Genomic DNA, 9,355 nt, shown 5'->3' with positions numbered 1-9,355 from the left:
TCAGTTGGTCAGTCAGTGAACTATTATGGACTGAACATGTCCTGTGTGTCTTTTCAAAAAAGGACACCATAGGAGGTGTAAGAGTGATTAAGATCTCTGAAGGAGGGAGAAGTCAGATCACTGGGCCACAAGAGGGAAAAAGTCAGCAAAACAGGTACAATTGTTCTTGGCCTCTTGCCTCAAGATGGTCGTCTTGTTAGATGAATACTAGAAATGGGTAGATTCCACCTGTCCTGAGGATAAAATTCTTTGGGTGCAGGATTGGCTGATAAAGAGTGATTTCCAAGCACCATTGATTGTGTTCTTTGAAAGTTAGGAACTGATAAAGCAGCAGTGCTTGGGAAAATAGCACGTGGGATGTCAACTCTTGGGTGAGAACTGCCCTCTTTCTGCAGCAGGCCACACATCAATCTCATAATCTAAAGGTTTTGAGTTTGAACATCAGAGAGGATACAGTTTTTGCTGCTATTTCAGTTGAGGGAAACAAAATGGGTGCACTAAATAATGCAATGCAAGTGCTATGAGATAACAGTTTGAAGACTGACTCAACATTAGCTTAGAATGGAAAAGTGATTTAGGTTTTTTGGGGTTTTTTTGTTGTTGTTGTTTGTTTGTTTGTTTTTTGGCTTGTCAGTGGTTTGAGTAAAATGAGTGGTAAAGGGATATAGATTACAGAAGAAACTGCAAGCTATATCATATAATTGGTCTTTCTCACTAGCTGATGGAAGAAACGGGAAATTTTTTGTCGAGCTTTCTGCTCTCAAGGTTACCCAATTGTAATTATGAGGTGAGTGGGTGAAGTCATTTATTCTTTTATCCTACATGTATTTCTCGAGCACGTATCTTGTTAAGAGACTGTTCGGGGTACAGCCATTCAACAGTGAAAAAACGCATATATTCTTCACCTTTGCGAAGCTACTTTCTAGTTGATAGGGGTGAGGAGAAACAGATCAGAAGCAAACAAGAAAAATACATAAGATGTTATGTGACAACGTCTACTGGGAAGGAATCCATAGGCAGTAAGGGACTTGGGAGTGTGGAGATGGCCCATTCAGAAGCTTTTAGGAGCGGAATCTGAGAAGTTGTCACCTTGAAGACATCCATTACCCACCCTCCACCCTCTCCCCACTCCCCACTCCTGCTCCTTCCTTCAATCATCTTTCTTCACGTGGGAAATGAGGACTGTGGGATTCTCTGGCTGGATCCCAGCACCTAGAGAGGGATCTGATCAATAAGAACTGCTCAGTAAGCATTACCTATTGCTTTGGTTGCCTTCCCCTTGCGGAGTGCTGGCCTCTTGGATTGAGCTTGCATCATAGGTGTTCAGTAGGAGCTTGCTTAGTGGATTTACAGGTTGAGGTTAGAACCCACCGGGATTCTCTTCCTGGAAAGAACAGGCTTCCCTCTAAGGTTTCACATAGACTCCGAGTGAGGAAAGAGCCCTAAATTGCTTGAAAAATTGATTGCTCTTTGGGCAAAACAAGAAACCCTCCTATGGAAGGGCATCATTTGGGCATACATCGGGGTCTCAGTACAAAGATGAGTGCTCAAGAGGTCAAGATGCTTAAGCAGAGAATCTGACCAGAATGTTCGTGGTACAGAGAAACAGTCTTGTTGGGAGAAGGATGACAATTGAGGCCTTGGAATATAAGCTAAATAAGCTTCAAAGGGAATACAAAAAAGAATCAGGCACAAATCCTTTACTACATTATTTTGTACAACTCAGTTTTTGCCTAGAAAATCATACCTTACTTTGCGTCCCTATTGTGTTCCTCCACCATCTATTTTATTTTTTTAAGCGTTATTTCATTTTTATGTTCACAGAAGCTTGTTGCTACAACTAAATGAGCAAAACAGCCAGTAGCAACAGAAATGCGTTACTATCTCTCCTCAGACCTTGAAAGCATTTTCCTTAAAGGTGAACAATATTCCACATACAAGGAGGTTTTCAGCACTATGTGCTAGAAATTATACTGAATGTTTCTTAATTTTTACGTAAGTCGGTCAATATACTTTTTCAGTTTCCCCAAGTATTATTACCCCAGTGTTATAAATGACACTGAAGTAAAGGGCATATCACTCTCTTTATTCTGTGTAGGTGTGTCTGCTTACAGCTAAGGATTTCCTAAATTATAGTTTTGTAAACATTAGTTCTAAATCATTGTGATCACTTGAATTTTGAAAATGTCAAAACCAATCACATTAATGTAATAGAAAATAGAGGTTTGAGGTGCATTGGCTCACTGTTTTATTTACTATGGATCAGTGGAGTAGAAATTCCCATCGCGGAAGAGGGTTCATTCCTGTCTCTCAGCCTCAGCAAAGTTAAACATTTCAGACCTTGCCTGACTTTGGATCTATTGCGCATGCTCTGTCCTTTACCACTATCCAGTCCTGGGGGCATATAGAGCCACTCAGAGCCTTAGAGGTACGTTCAGTGAAATGGAGCCAATCACCATATAGTGTAGCCTATTGTTCGTCTGACCAAAATGCACTATGTTGCGATAGCGTGGATTCTACAGACCCGTGAAGCCCATTTGGACCACAAGACACGCTTTCCACCATGCCTGCACACCTATCCTTCACTCTTCATTGGCTCATGCAGACTTTTGAAAGTATTTAGCAATAAACATCCTACCCCCAAGAAGCTTATGATCTCATGGAGAAGATGGCCAAGCAACAGACAATCCCAACATGGTGAATGCCGCTAAAACAAATGCGTACCTGGATCTCCGTGAGTGCTAGGAGGAAAGCAACCCAAACTCAGAAAAGTAGGAGAGGTGTCAGGGAAGACATTTTCCAGAAGATGGTTTCGTGTCTGACAAAGCCGTGAGACGAGCAAAGAGGAGGTGAAAGGCTCAGCGTTCTATGGGGACATTTCCTTAAGTCCAGTATCTCTAGAGTTGAGTGAGGGAAGCTAAAAGAGAGGAAACAGAAATGAAAAATGGGAGTTCTTGAGAGGCTTTACTTACCCTGCACAAGCCAAGGACAGGTCTGCGGGAAGTAAGCAGATGCACAGTTAGGAAAGCCCATATCAGTAGTCACGACAGAGAAAGATTTGTACACTTTGGAAATCGTAAAAGAATGAAAAGCCCAGGTCCTTATTTCCGTGTTTTCGCCTCTGTTTTTCACGTTCCTCCCGGATTTCAATTTCTTTTTGGAATCTTAGCTCTCTTCGTCATCTGCTCTTGCAGGAACACTAAACTGCAAACGCAACCCTACGATTCAGCGAACTACTACGTCCTGTCAAGATTACTGGGTACAAATACATTTACTTTCGTGTTCTCTTGTGACTTTCTGTATCACTGCCCACAGTTGCTACTGTGAAACAAGCATTAGAAGTCTGTGTAGATTGCTGGGTTCACACACATTTACATTCTTTTTCTCTTGTGAGCTTTGACGTGGCTACACAAAATTGTTACTGTGAAATAAACATTAGAAAGGCCTTTGGCCGGTACGGGGATCGAACCCGCGACCTTGGCGTTATTAGCACCACGCTCTAACCAACTGAGCTAACCGGCCCCGCGTGGGGGAACGGGCCCTACCGCTCTTGAGAAGTTTAAAGGCGAACGTTATTCCAATCACCCAAGAAACTTTTCTGAAGTTCTTGGAGTTGGAAAGAACCGACGATCTTTGCTAACTTGGTTACGATCCTCGGCAAATTTCTTCTAACCTGGAAATTTCAGTTAAAATACAATTCTGCGGAAGGAAAGTTCAAATGTCACCTGCTTCAGTGTTTCACGACAAAGGGTTTCAGTGACCACCCTTTTAAACGCAACGCCATCACCGTCCGCCGGTACTGTGGCCTGTCCCTATCACTCCTTTCTACTTTGCTTCCGTAGCTTCTGAGCAACCCGTGAAGAAATTGACGGAAAACGGAAGGAATTGCCGCCAGTTCCTTTCCACGGGCCGTCAAGGCCAATATAAGTCCCCACCCAGGCTCCTCTGCTCGTAACTTCTAGCACGATTCCCACTGTATTCGCCCATGTTTCCCAAAAGTGAGTATTTGATCCCTACCCCACCCCATTTTTAGAAAACTCAGGAAAACGCTCTCGTATTTCTATCTGAAAAGGACACTTTAGAGAAATACGTTCCATTACAGTCTTTGTGTTCGCACTGTATTCCTTCTCGATGAAACAGGTATAAGTCCATTGGTATTTTACGCACGACAAGACAACTTTGAGGCCCGACTCATGACCTTCAGATTAAGAAACACTCTCCGGGAGCTCTGCTGATCGCTGGGTCTTACGAGGTTGATGCCTTCTGTCCCAAAGAGAACTATTTCCCTGCGTGTTTCCGCCTGGCTGCCCACTTCTCCAGTAGAGAAACAGCTGTTCCTCGGGATTCATTTTTGGAAGTTCTTTGGGTCCTGGGTAATGGGGCCGCATCCTGCAGCGTCGACAAGGTGGTTGAATACGCAGGAACACCCACAGTACCCAGGGACTAATAAATAGCTCAATAGATACATTTCGAGTAACTGAATAAAGGAAATCTCAACCAACCCCCTTGCCGTATTACAGGTGGTCCAGCTCTCTGCCTAGACTATTGTGCTAATGTCCTGTTCCTTCTCCCGGCTTTTGAACTAGATTCTCACCTCTCTCCAATCCATCTTTCGCAGGGCTGGCCTGTCTTTCCGCCTCACTTCTGAAATTCTATCCATTGCCGCCTCTGTGCAAACCGACTCTGGTTAATACTTCAGTCGGTATGGCTCCCCTCTTCCGCACTTTGCACCGCGAGAAATGCCCTTCCTTGAGGCAGCTGGAGGCCTCCTCCTCCTGAGAGCTTCATTGTGGACACAGCCTTGAGTAGAGGCGAAAAGGAAAGAAGGCTGGGAGATAATGGGGGAAAAGCACACCTTTGGTCTGGTTTGAAAGCTGGCGCCCGAAAAGGGGAGCGAAAGGACAAGAAAAAACAACACGCTCCGAAAGTGTCTGAGATTGCTGCGGCCGTAAAGCAGAGCACTAACTGCGGTACTGATACCGGAGGGGAGCAGGGCTCCGCCGCCGGGCCTGTGCCCATGGACCTAGGTGAGGACGGGCACTCCTTCCTCCGCGGCCAAATGTTGCATTTCCCAAGACCACCCTGGCCCGCCACGCCCCCATCCTGTGCCTATAAAAACTCCCGAGACCCTAGCGGGCACGGACACAAGCGGCTGGACGTGAAGAGGAACACACCGGCGGGGGAACACAGAACACCCACCCTCTCTTTAGTCACCCTGGAGGCCTCGGAGAAGGCGGTTTCAGTGATCCGTGAAGAGACCCCGAGTCTTTTACATCCCGGAGAATGACAAGAGAGCGAGTACCTGGGCGACGTTTACGTTCTGGGATTTCGGGAGATGCGGTTTTCTGCACGCCAGGGGCCGAGCCTGAGACGTAGATGGACGGCAGGGATAGGAGCTCTCTCCGCGCCACAAACGCCCCTGCTCATACCTGGGTTCCTTGATTTTCCTGCCTATATAACCGAGCCTCCCATGGCCGGGCTCTGAGCTCTCATTCTGCGGACTGGGACAAAGGGGTTAACTGTGTTGTGCTTTGTATAACCCCAGGATTCTGCACTTGCCCAAGGGCGAGGCGCAAATCAAAAACTACGCACAACTGAACACCGAGATCAGGTGAGTCCTGAGTGTCTCACGACATAAAATCCTTACGATTTTAACAAGAGTTGTATTTGTGCTAGCACTGTTAACTGACAAACGCATGCCAGATCCCATCTGTCTTTAGCGCAATGTGTGACGTTAGACACGTCGTTTTGCTCTTCAACTTTCTTATTTGGAAAAAAAAAAAACAAAAAACAAAAAAACCAGTGTTCTAGATTTGCAGAGGACCTTTTCGGAGCTAAGTTCCAGTAGCTATACTGTAAGTTGATTTCTTGGGCAGTTCTGTTGGTGAGGAAAGAGGGCAAATTGAGAAATGAACAAACACAGAAGTTGCAAAAGCCCTGTGACTTACAGCACAGGACGAGTCTACAAACCCTGCCATGCCACACTAAGCTCAAATTGTTTTAACACCAGCTTACTCAGACCCGATGATCCAAGATAAGACCAAAGCCAAACGGATCCAGCAACTCTGCGCAGATCTTCATGTTCCAGCAGCTAAGTTCCACTGAATAAACCTATGATTCGCCTAGTTTAGAAATTGTCTAGTCCCTCCTCAGAAGGACCTTACTAACTTCCCCCTAAAACTGTTCTATGAATAGCTCCAGTCCCCAAATCCTTTAAATTCTGGCCTCTGACTCACCCTTGTTTTAGGCAGTACTGGGACTCCATAGAGGTACGGCTCTTTGCTCAGCAAGTTTAATAAATCCAAGGTAGTAGAATCAATTTGTTTTCTTGGTCGTCTTGTTTTGAGGGAGTGGGTCTTCTAAATGTTGATTCTGATCCCTGCCTATGGATATTTATGAATAAATAGATATTTGCACTCCATCATTATGTGGAGCTACAAGTGTTAAATTTAACTATCTAATTACCTCTAAAATAACCACTAAATTCAACAATCTGAAACTTATCTAATTAGTTCCACATCCTGGAATGAAGGGATTTAATAGGTAATAACAGGTCTCGGTCTCTAATGGAGGCATAATCACACAGACACCAGATGAAAGATGAGTAAAGTGGAAAGCAATAGGTGGAACAATAATTTGCTTTATGCTATGATTTTTGGAGTGAAGCAAGAAAATTAATCAAGGAAACAAAGAAGAAATCCAAGACGTAGTAGTGTTGGATTTGCATTTTTGTCATATGACACTACTTCTGTTTTACAGGATTCACTTGGTCTCCATCTGACCTCCTCAGAGTAGACTGCTCCTTCCCAATCACTCCTGCAATTACCCTAGGAGATGTGTGATCCTAAAGTAAGGGGGAGTTTTAAATTTACTTCTAAGTACACCTGCATGATGCCATTAGTCAGGGCAGGGTAGCTGAACAAACTCAGCTCTGAATCCTTTAAGCAGAGGTAATAATTACTGACACTATTTAATCGGATTCTGAACATGATGTGCCACTTTTCCTTTTGCGTCTGAAGTGACACCAGCCATTTTCACAGTTTCTTCCACTAGGAGGTCCTGGGAGAAAAGTGATAAAGGTAGATTCAAGAATGGTTAGTTTGATAAGAGAAATATAAAGGCAAGTATCTTTTTCACTCAGTTCACCTTGGTTCTAAGAGTGGGTCTATATAAAGAAATGGAACATGTTTCTGCTAATTAATGTTCAGGCAGAAAAAGTCATGAATTCCACTACAAACCCATGTCCCTTCTTCCGAAGACATGACAAATTGATGAGGGTATGCTTTCTTCTGTCGGTAAAACGAAGTTTGGGATATAGATTGCAATATTAGCAGTGCCATAGCGCAGAATTTCTCATAATTAACACTTTTCACTTGAATACATAAGAAAATAGAATTGGAATGTAAAGTTAATAAATTAATCATGTTATAAACGATATGAACATAAAAGCAAAAATTGCATGGTCTTTGGCATGCAGTCTTTGATTTGGGGAATGCATTTTTTCTATTGTTATCAGGAAGAAAGAAGAGAAACAGTTGATATTCACATGGACTAGACAAAAGTATGCATTTATGTTCTTACTCCAGAGGTATATCAAGTCCCCCAATTTTTCCTAATCTAGTCCAAAGAGAATTGAACTGTCTGCACCAACAGCAAAACATTGGTACACTGTATTGATAGTATCATTTAAATCTTCGATGAGCAAGAAGTGTCAAGTAAGTTGCAGATTTTGTTAAGCCCTTCATGCTCCAGAGGGTGGGAGAGAAACACAGAAACCATTCATCGACCTGGTTCGTCAATGAAAGTTTTTAGGATCTGTGAAATTCTGAGACATTTCCTCCAAAGTGAAGTCTCATTGTTGTATCTCGAAGCTCCCGTCACTTAGAAGGGAGCACTGTGCTCACCATGTTTCTCTGAGCTGTGAAAGCGGCGCGTTCCACACTTGGAGACCCTTCTCTGACACATTTACCAACAGATACTGAATTAAAATATTAACAAATTGAATCCAGCATTATCTGTAAACCATAATGCACCATGAGTTAGGGGAGATTGCCTCGGGAATAAAAAATTAGTTAAGCATTGAAAAGTCAATTAAATGTAATATACCACATTAACAAAACAAAAAATACATGCAATCATCTCACTAGATGCAGAAGAAATATTGGACCAAATTTGCCATTCATTCGTGGTGTTTAAAAAATATCCCAGTAAACTAAGAATAGAAGGAAAATTCCTCAGATGAATAATGGGCGTTTAGGAAAGTCCTACAACTAGCAATAGAGTTAATAGTGGAAGAATAAATATGTACCCTTTAATATTGGAGAAAAGTGCAAAATATCTGTTCTTACTACTTCTACATTTTACTGAAAGTCCTAGCTAGTGTCAGAAAGTAAGGAACGCATGAATGAAGAATAAATGGCATACTCACTTTAGAATAAGAAAAATATATTCATTTGCAAGCAACATGATCAGATACACAAAAAATCCTAGTGCATCTACAAAAATAAACATTATAAGTAAATGCAGCTATGTCACAGATTACAATATACAAAAATTAATTGTATTTCTATGTACTAGCATCAAAAAAATGGAAAATTAAATTGCCACTTTCAATAGGTTTAAAACAAGTGAAATATTTAGAGATAAACTTGTCAATGTGCACAGGACTTGCACCTAGAAATCTACAAAAGATGGCTGAGAAAAACTCAGGAAAGCTTGAATAATTGGTGTTGTTTGCCATATTTACAGATTGAAAGAGGTAAGATTATTAAGATATCATTTTTTTCCCTCTGAGTTGATCTATAGATTTACTACAATCCCAACAAATATCCCAGCAGGAGATTTTTGTTTTGTTTGTTTTGTTTTCTTTTCTTTTTGTTTGTTTGTTTTTACAGAAATTGACAAGCTTATTCTGTAGGACCTAGAGTGACCTAAATAATTAGGAAAACAAAAACAAAGTTAGAGGACTTACACCAGGTGATGTCAAGACTTATTATAAAGCTAAGGTAATCAAAATAATGTGGTATTGTCTCAAGGATGCTTACCCAGATTGATGGAATAGAATAGATAGTCCAGAAATAGACCAACGTATGTGGTCAACTGATTTATGACAGAGGTAAAATGTTATTTAATGAGTTTTTTAAACAAATGGTCCCAGGCAACTGAGTATGGAAAAAATGATTCCCTACCCTTACCTCACATCCTATACAACAATTAAATCAAAATGGTTTATATATGTAAAGCTTAACGTTAAAGTTATCAAACTTGTAGAAGAAAAGAAGTCTGCACATATTTGATGTAGGCAAAGCTTTTTCAGAAGGAACCAGAAAAGCATGAGCCCTTACAAAAAAAAAGA

General features: G+C 41.9%; 1 long non-coding RNA gene and 1 other non-coding gene across 2 annotated transcripts; both read right to left on the bottom strand.

Annotated features, from left to right (window-relative positions):
* Positions 1-1,289: 1,289 nt before the first annotated feature.
* LOC129534206 (uncharacterized) lies at positions 1,290-3,513 on the bottom strand. The gene is made up of 3 exons (XR_008680679.1): positions 3,276-3,513; positions 2,725-2,917; positions 1,290-1,384 (listed from the first exon to the last, which is right to left on the bottom strand). It is a non-coding gene; the product is annotated as an uncharacterized lncRNA (long non-coding RNA).
* Positions 3,449-3,522, bottom strand: TRNAI-AAU (transfer RNA isoleucine (anticodon AAU)). Its single transcript has one exon. It is a non-coding gene; the product is annotated as a tRNA-Ile (tRNA).
* Between the last annotated feature and the right edge of the window lie 5,833 nt (positions 3,523-9,355).

Source organism: Gorilla gorilla, chromosome 5 (assembly GCF_029281585.2).
Source record: "Gorilla gorilla gorilla isolate KB3781 chromosome 5, NHGRI_mGorGor1-v2.1_pri, whole genome shotgun sequence".
Taxonomy (NCBI): domain Eukaryota; kingdom Metazoa; phylum Chordata; class Mammalia; order Primates; family Hominidae; genus Gorilla; species Gorilla gorilla.
Note: the sequence above shows the minus strand (reverse complement) of the source record. Positions and strands in the feature narration are given on the sequence as shown.